Source organism: Marmota marmota, unplaced genomic scaffold, assembly GCF_001458135.2.
Source record: "Marmota marmota marmota unplaced genomic scaffold, marMar, whole genome shotgun sequence".
NCBI classification, from domain to species: domain Eukaryota; kingdom Metazoa; phylum Chordata; class Mammalia; order Rodentia; family Sciuridae; genus Marmota; species Marmota marmota.
In genome coordinates, this window is record NW_026000211.1 from 36,875,991 (window position 1) to 36,885,396 (window position 9,406).

The window sequence follows — 9,406 nt, forward strand, 5'->3', positions numbered from 1 at the left end:
CTTTAAAATTAAATTATTTTAAACAATCATCTTGAATATTTCTAAATCACATTTCATGTTTTTTTAAATTTTCTTTTAGTTCTTGTCTAGGTTCTACATAAAAAATACCTTTGCCTGGTTGATTTTTGTTAGTGGGTCTGTTCGTTTTTCATAATGGTTCAGAGCTACACCCATTTCAAAGAGAAGGGGAAAAAAAGTGAGTTAGATCATTTCTAACCTACTGAATAATTGATGAGATTAATGTCTGCTGTAGCTGAAAGAATGATTGAAGTTTTTTCCAACTTCACAAAGCTTCGCTTTTTCCTTTTAAAATGTTTTTATGGAGGACATTTTAAACAATGACAATAAAATCAAAATATTTTTGATTCTTTTACTCTTTTGAGTAAATATATATATATATATATATAATTATCATTGACCTAATTATATATTATGTTAGTATTAGGGTTTAAAAGTGCTGGTATGATTGATCTGTGGATATAAAATTTTTAATTTTTCACATTAATATCTTCAAGTCATTCATCTGTACATTGTTTTTTGGAGAAATTTTCTGTACATTAAAAATAAAAGCTGTCTTACCAAGTATTGAAAGAAATAACTCATCTTTTACATGTGAATGATTATGGGTAATAGTTATGATTTTGTTCTATACCTGTTTCAAACATCTTAATATTTATATGTATTACATTTTTGATTATCACTTTTTATCACTTTTTCACAACTAGAATATAGCTTATATTTAAAAGCAAAAAGTCCTATAAGAGCAAATTGTACAAACAATATTACATAGGGGAAAATATTAGAGTTCAAATGAGATCAGTCTGTTGGATATTACAATCATATGAAAACCTGGAATTAGATTATGTAAATTGAATATTCAGTCTTCATCATCATGTTTGCAGGTTTTCGTTGAAGTGCTTTTCCACTCCTGAACTCCACAGTCAACATACCAGGTTAAATCAACTGACCTTCTCATCGTAATTTCCTCTAGGCTATTTCATTTTCTGCACTGTTCTATTTAACCTCTAATGTATTTTTCAGAAACTTTTTAACCTTCTCCAATAAATGCACAAGCCTGTAGGGATGTTTGGAGTTTGTTATTATTTTTTTTAATTGATTGGATTTTTCTTTAAAAAAATAAAGAGAAAGTTTGTGGAAACACTCTTTACAGTACATTGAGTGGCCAGTAAACGTAATTTTACTGTCTTCTATTGTTACCAAATTGTTTTAAATGAAACTAATGTAATTTGCTGATAGAATTGGAAAAACATGCTATTAACCGTGAAGAAGAAATCATGATATCAGACTGTAGTAATACCAAACAAAAGATCAAGGAGGGATATAGAATTTAGAGATGCAATTTTAAACAGAAGAAATAGGATGCATAAGATGAGGCCATAAGTAGATTTTTTGCAGAACAGATGAATGGTCAGCTTTTGTTTGAAGTACAAATTTTACTGCTCCAACTACTAATTTTCCCTGCTACAATGTAGAATAAAATGTTCACCCAAGTTTTAAAATCATCTTGAGGGAATAAAGTCAGGGTCTAAACCATATATTCCATTTGTATTTTAGTGTTAAGTCCAAAATAAAAGAAAGGAAAACAATTTATCATCTTCTAGCTGCTACTAAACAAGCAAATTAATTCTGGAATGCATTCCAAAAGATAAATTTCATGAAACTTATACCTGCATTTATTATACTCAGAATTATTTGAGATCCTCTGTGAAATTTGACTCCCACATTCTGCCATAAATTACAAACATTTTTTTTTCTCCATGCATGATGAAATGTGTGCCTTAGACACTAAGCTACATCTGTAGTCTTTTTTAACTTATTTTTTTTTATTTTGAGAGAAGTTCACATTAAGTTAGCCAGTCTGGCCTCAAATTTATAATCCTCCTGTCTCTGCCTCCCAAGTAAATAGTATTACAGTCATGTACCAACACACACTTATTAGTATACCTAACATATAATAGGCTGTAAATAAATATGTGCCATAGTAGTGAATAAAATAGCTTAAAATAGAGCTTAGACTTTTTGTTTTGCTATAGTAATTTTCAAGAAGATAAAACAGTAGTGAAAAAATAAATATATTAGAAAAATGTCAATTCATTGGAAATTATTAACTATAACTAAAATTCATACTATATTTAGTTTAAAACAAATATCTTGGTAGGTATATATGTTTGTGTGTGGGGGAAAGCCTAGGGGATTTCCAGAAAATGTACTTAATCTAAAATGCAATGTTTTTAACAATTCTAATTGGTTTTATATGACAGCATAATGCATTACAATCCATATTACACATATAGAGCACAATTTTTCATAACTCTGGTTGTATATAAAATATATTCACACCATTTGTGTCTTCATACATGTATTTAGGGTAATGATATCCATCTCATTCCACCATGCTTTTTACTCTCATCCCCCTTTTCTTTCCCTCCCTCCCCTGTGCCTTATCTAAAGTTCATCTAATCCTCCCATGATCTCCGTTTCAAACCCACTATGAATCAGCCTCCTTATATCAGAGACAACATTCAGCATTTGGTTTTTTCAGAATTGGCTAAAATCACTTAGCATTATATTCTTCAACTCCATCCATTTAACTGCAAATACCATGATTTTATTCTCTTTTATTGCTGAGTAATATTCCATTGAGAATATATACCACATTTTCTTTATCCATTCACCTACTGAGGATTATCTAGGTTGGTACCACAGTTTAGTTATTTTGAGTTGTGCTGCTATAACCATTGATATTGCTGTGTCCCTGTAGTATGCTGTTTTATAAGTCCTACTCCAAAGAGTGGGATAGCTGCTTTCAGTTTTTCTTCATGTAGAATTTTGTTGGACTTGAATTTAATGTATATAAATTTTAAAATGTTGAGTAATTTCCCTCCTATGCCCAGTTTTTCTAGTGTTTTGAAAATTAATGGATGCTGTATTTTGTCAAATGCTTTTTCTACATCTATGGAGATAATTGTGTGATTCTTATTCTTTGAGTCTATTGAGGTGGTGAATTACATTTATTGATTTCAGTATGTTAACCCACCTTGCATCTGTGTAATGAAACCCACTTGATAATGTAATACTGTCTTTTTAATGTTTTGTTGTTGTTGTTGTTTGCATGCACTTTGCCAGTATTTTATTAAAATTTTTGCATCTATGTTCATCAGGAATATTGGTCTGAAGTTTTCTTTCTTTGATATGTGTTTGTCTGGTTTTGGAATGAGGTGATACACTTTTCATAGAATGCTTTTGGAAGGGTTCCCTTCTCTTGAATTTTATTGAATAGTTTTAGGAGGATTGGTGTTCATTCTTTGCTGGTCTGGTAGAACTTGGCTGAGATTCCATCTAGTTCTGGGCTTTTCTTTCTTGGTAGGCTTTTGATGGCATCTTAAATTTTATTTTTTGAGATTGATCTGTTTAAATATTCTATATCCTCTTGGTTCAATTGGTATGGGTCAGACACCTCTAGAGATTAGTAGATCTCTTCAAGAGTTTCCATTTTATTGGAATATAAGTTCTCAAAATAGTTTCTAATTATCCTCTGTATTCAGTGTTGTATATGACCATGTGTCTTTTTTTATCATTATGAATTTTAGAAATTTGAATTTTTTCCCTCTGTCTCTCGGTTAACATGGCTAAGTGTTTATCAATTTTATTGATAGTTTTCCAAGAATCAACTTTTTGTTTCATTGATTTTTTTGAATTCTTTTTTATTTCAATTTCATTTATTTTAGCTGTGATTTTTTTTTATGATTCGTAAATACTGTTTTTTTAACTGTCATTTAAATTTTTTATAATGGGTATTATTTCTTTTTACAACATGAAATATTTCTGCTTTCACAGTTGTGATCATTTGAGGAATACTTAATCATTGGTACATTTATTAATGTCTTTGACACTGTATGTATTAATGTCATATGAGGATTTAGACTAAAGTAACATCTCTATTATTTTATGGTCCTGATCTGCCTTAGTCCAGCTGCAACAAAATAACCGGGGGGTGACAAACAACTTCTGTACGTTGATACAGCAGGAGTAGGAGCCGTTTATTGCAGGACAACAGAGGTATTTATACATTTTACACAGCTTATCTAATTAGCATAAACTAGATACATCAGTCAACCAATAAGGAATCTCCACACTTAATGGCTCGCTGGTGTTACTTCACAAACCACTCCCTCTGGCATTTTGCCAGGCACCATCCTGACTTGTTTACAGACTCTAACACTGATCTGCAGTTTAATTAACTTGAATAAGAGTTTGATTATGTGTTATATTTAACACTCTATATAAAGCCAAATATTTTCTTTTTTATTTGTTCTTATAGATATACATGACAGAAGAGTGTATTTTTACATATATACATAGAATAACTTTTTACTATTAGGACCCCATTATTATAGTCATAATTATTTCCTGTCTTCTACTGATTTTAATGTTAATTTTTTTCTTCTTTCTCCAAGGCCTTGAGATGTAATGTTAGGTAACTTTTTGATTACTTTCTATTGTTCTAATGAATGAACACAGGGCTATAAGTTTTCCTCTTAGAATTTTCTTCATAATTTCCCAGAGATTTTGATACATTGTGTTAATATGCTCATTTACCTCTAATTATTTTTTTTAAATTCATCCCAGATTTAGCATATTATTTAGTCTCCAGGTGTTAGAGTAGTTTCTATTTTTTATTATATCATTGATTTCTAATTTCATTCCAACATGATCTGACAGATGCAAGTATTATCTGTATTTTATTGTACTTGCTAAGCATTGCTTTGTGGCCTAAGATGTGGTCTATTTTAGAAAATGATCCATGTGCTGCTGAGAAGAAAGTGTATTCAGTCATTGATGGATAAAGTATTCTAAATATGTTTGTTAAATCTAATTATTAATTATATTTTTTAGTTCGATAGCTTCTTTGTTTAGTTTTTGTTTGGAAGTTCTATCCACTGATGAGAGAGGCATGTTAAAGTCACCCAGATTTATTGTGTTGTGGTGTACTTGATTCTTGAAATTAAGAAGGGTTTGTTTGATGTACATAGATAAGCCATTATTTGGGGCATAAACATTTGCAATTGTTATATCTTCTTAAGCAGTATGAAATGATCTTCTTTGTCTTTTCAGAATAACTTTGGCTTAATGTAATTTTTATGTGATATGAGGAAAGTATCCCCTGCTTGTTTATGGGAGCCATGCAAATAATAGGATTTTTCAAATTCTTTTACTTTCATTCTGTGGATGTCTTGGAGACAGCACATTGTTGGACCTTGTTTTTTCATCCAATCTTCCAGTCTATTTCTATTGATTGATTAGTTTAGGCCATTTACATTCAATGTTATTATTGAGAAATTATTTTTATTTTCTGTTATTCTGATTTATTTCTGGTTCTTAATATAAATTAGTTTCTTCTTTGAGTGACTGTTCTTCTAGTGTAACTAATCCCTTTGCTGGTTTTCAATTGTAGTTTTCATTTCTTCTTCATGAAATATTTGCAGGCTTTCTAGTTGTGAATTATGTCATCTTTTTTTTCTCTTTCTTTTTTAAATTTATTTCTTAATTACATGACAATAGTGGAGTGCATTACATTCACGATTATCCCTTCACAGCACAATTTTTTGTAACTTTGTATATAAAGTATGTTCACGCCAAATTATGCCATTATACATGAGCTCTCTTATTTTTTTTTGCATACAATTCTTAATGCACCTTTATACCACCATTTACCATATCACTGTTTATATATAAGGTATGTTGACATATGCACTGTCATTTTTCTCTGGCATCCTTTAAAATCCTATCCTTATTCTGTATGTTATGCCTTTTTATCATAATATGTCTTGGTGTGGGTCTGTTGTAATTTTGTATATTTGGAGTCCTATAAGCATACTCTGTTTGATTTTTCATTTCCTTCTTAAGGTTTTGGAAATTTTCTGATATTATTTTATTGAAAAGATTGTACATTCCTTTGGTTTGTATCTTTAAACCTCCATCTATACCAACAAATCTTATATTTTTTTTTCATGTTATTCCATATTTCTTGAAAGTTCTGTTTATAGTCTCTTAACATCAGTTTTCAATGGTCAACTTTGTTTACCAGATTTTATATTTTTGTCTTCATTTCCTGAAACTCTGTTTTTCATGTGGTTTAGTCTGATGTTGATTCTTTCCATTGAATTTTTAATCTGTTTTATTGATTCTTTCATTTCAAGAATTTCTAATTGATTCTTTTTCAGGATTTCTATCTTCGTATTAAAGTGATCATTTACTTATTGTATTTTTGTGATTTCATTCCTTACATTGTTTTTTATCTCTCGCATCAATTTAACTGTGAATTTTCTAAATTCCTTCTGTGACATTTCCCGAATTGTGATTTCACTGGATTCTGTAATTAGGTATTTTGATTTATTTAGGATGGTTTGTTCCCTTGCTTTTTCATTCTGTTTTTATGTCTACCCATTTATAAGACTCTGAGTTGGCAGAGCTTCTTCCCCATTAATTTATAGTGTTTCTGCAAGTTTCTAGAACCTCCCACTTTAGGGGCAGACAAATATTAACAACCACCAATACAACCAAAATTCAGCATTAAACTAAATACTTAGTTCCTATTTTGGCATCTATGTTAATTGGCACTATAAATAGAAATGGCATGCCACCAGTAGAGAGACTATATTTACCAAAGTGTTTGCTATTTCAAAAAGGTAAAGATGGAGAATGCAGAGGGGACATACAATGTAATATTGAGAGGGAGAATGTGAAAGAGTAGTAGTAAAGAGTTAATGGAAGGGTGAAAAATGAACAATAAATTTGGCTGTTAGCAAAAGAAAAGAGAGGAAGAGAATCAGGGAAATAGAAAAAAAAATGCCTATAATATTATATGTTGGTTGTCAGTTCCCAATTGTCTTTCTTTCCATTTTTTTTTCTTGAGGTATGTATTGTACATAAGAGCAGTAGGTCAGGGGCTGTCAATTCCTTCTCCGTTTTGTGGAACTAGTCAGGCTGCTAATTCTCAGCTTCCCTTCTCAGCAATATGAGGTGAGGCAGGTTGAAGAATGTTGTCTATTCCATGCACAGGGAGGGCTGTGAATTACATTTCCAGAAGCAGAGCTCATAGAGGTGGGGTTGAAGTCTAGCTAGACCTCCACTGCTTTGTGGAATGATAATTGGTAAAGCTTTTAAATCTGTGCAGCTCCACAGCCTGGCTATTTCTGGTTTGCACTGGGCACTTTTCTCATTGGAATCTCCCCTGAGGTCTGCTTCAGCAGTGAAAGAGCCAGTCCTTCACCCCTTCTGCCTTGCCATGCTTCCTGTATCTTGGCCATTTGTGCTCAGTCCCATAGCACACATTCACTCTCACCTGCCCAATCAAGTCCTAGTTTGATCCCAGCTGGTCCTATGAAGGAAACCATGAAACTCAAAGAGTGAGCAACACCCAGTATCTCTGGGGTCTGAGTGTCTCAAATGTCCATGGGTGCAAAACTTTTCACACCTGAGTTTCACCTGGTTTTCTAATCACACTCTAGGTCAGGTTTTCAAACCCAGCTGTAATCACATAGGACTAGGCACCTAGGTTTGTATCCACATCCACCAGCCAACATAATGCAGTGGGAAAAGATGGCAGCTCTCTGCAGCCTACTGGGAGATGCACAGCTTCACTCTCACATAAAAACTAAATGTAGCTCACCCACTTGATCTCCATGATAATGTCCCAAATCACTATCCTTTCCAATATAAGACTCCACACAGGTGCCACCTAAAATGTGAGCTACCTTAGACCTCCCCTCTCCAACCTGCCTGCAGTGGATCTGCACTGGTGCCAGTGGTGGGTTTTTCTTTCTTTTATTATTTTTTTCTATTTCATTCTATCCAAATTCTTGAGGCTCTAAGCTGCCTGAGTATTAAAACACAGTAAAATTTTATTGTTTTTTGGTTGGGGGTCAGTGGTGGTACCTGGGATTGAACTCAGGGGCACTTGACCACTAAGTCATATCCACAGCCCTATTTTGTATTTTGAAAAAGTGTCTCACTGACACTTATTGTTCATTGCCTCACTTTTGCTAAGGCTGGCTTTGAATTTGGCATCATCCTGACTCAGACTCCCATGCTGCTGGAATTATGAGCATGTGCCACCATGCCCCCCTAGGATTTCTTTTCTCAGTGACCTCAAAGAGCAGCTGTTTGCATTCCTGATCCTGTGCTAAGGAGCACCTTGGAAAGTAACTTCCTCTGCAATCTTGACCCCGCTCCAGAATATTTTTTAAATTGCTGGTACAGACAACTCTTCCCAGCTACTATGGAAATGGAATATTTTATGGATCTATCAGTAACTATCCTTCACACATAACACAAATTCATTTCAAATGTGTATAATGCAGTTTTTAAATTACATGTATTAATTATTTCCATTAACCCTCAAAACAGTGGATAATATATCATTCAAATTAATGTAAAAATTAAAGGCTAAGGTTTATCTCCCCCTGTGCTGAGAGCCACGGCCGAGTCTGTATGGTCCCTGGCATTTTGCCAACAGTATTGATTGACAGGTGAGGCATTACTATCCGCCTCTGCCGCAACTTTTGAGTTCTCGCACTATTTTGGAGTTCTCGTGGGGATTTCCGGGGATTCCCCGAGAGTTCCCATTGGTTGGGGAAGTGCAGGAGGAGGGATTTCCGAGAGAGATATTTCCGGCTGGGGGTTCCTGGAGAAGCCTCGTGGCGTTCGGGAGGATTCCCCGGGAGCTGTGTGAAGTGTTTTCCTGCAGTTTAAAAATAAAGTTTGTTCCTGCTTCAGTGGCTCGTGATTTGTGCCCAGCCAGACTGCGGCATTTGGTGGCCCTTGCGGGGAACGTCTGAAACTTCGGGGTAAGTGAAATTGCTTGCCCCTAAGGGAAGGCGAGAAAATGGGTGACCATTTTCAAAAACAATGTGTTCTTGTTTTGATTTGTTTTGTGTTTGTTTCAAGCTGCCTATCCCTAGAATTTTCTCAGGCAGATTGGGAAAAATGGTTGGCTCAAGGTTTGAAGTTGTTCACCCCTGAGGAAGAGATAGAAATAGACCACAAATGCACATGTCAAGAAAATAGGAAAATTGATACAACGATTTTTTGTTCCGTTTTTGTTTCATTCTGTTTCGGTTTTGTTTTGTGTTATCTTATTGGGTTGCGTTATCTTTATAACAGATTAGAAATTAGTAAAAAACAAACTGAAAGAGTGTTAAGTAAATTGTTAGAGGTTCAGACCATGGAGAAAGACATTTTAGATCAAGCAAAAGAGAAGGTCTCTCAAGCTAGTCAGACAGAGGAAGAAAATTTAAAGGAAGAAAGCTTAGAGGAGAAACAGCTATTAGGGAAAAAGCTACAACAGGAGGCTGCTACTAACACCGTTCTATCACCAGAGGGC

At 33.7% G+C, this 9,406-nt stretch overlaps 1 long non-coding RNA gene across 1 annotated transcript in view; it reads right to left on the reverse strand.

Annotated features, from left to right (window-relative positions):
• Nucleotides 1-2,439: 2,439 nt before the first annotated feature.
• The window catches only part of LOC125612864, a 20,286-nt gene continuing 13,319 nt past the window's right edge, over nucleotides 2,440-9,406 (reverse strand). The window contains exons 2-3 of the long non-coding RNA XR_007343339.1: nucleotides 5,677-5,685; nucleotides 2,440-2,450 (exon numbers count right to left, since the gene is read on the reverse strand). This is a non-coding gene — a long non-coding RNA (uncharacterized LOC125612864). The remainder of the gene's footprint in view (nucleotides 2,451-5,676; nucleotides 5,686-9,406) is intronic.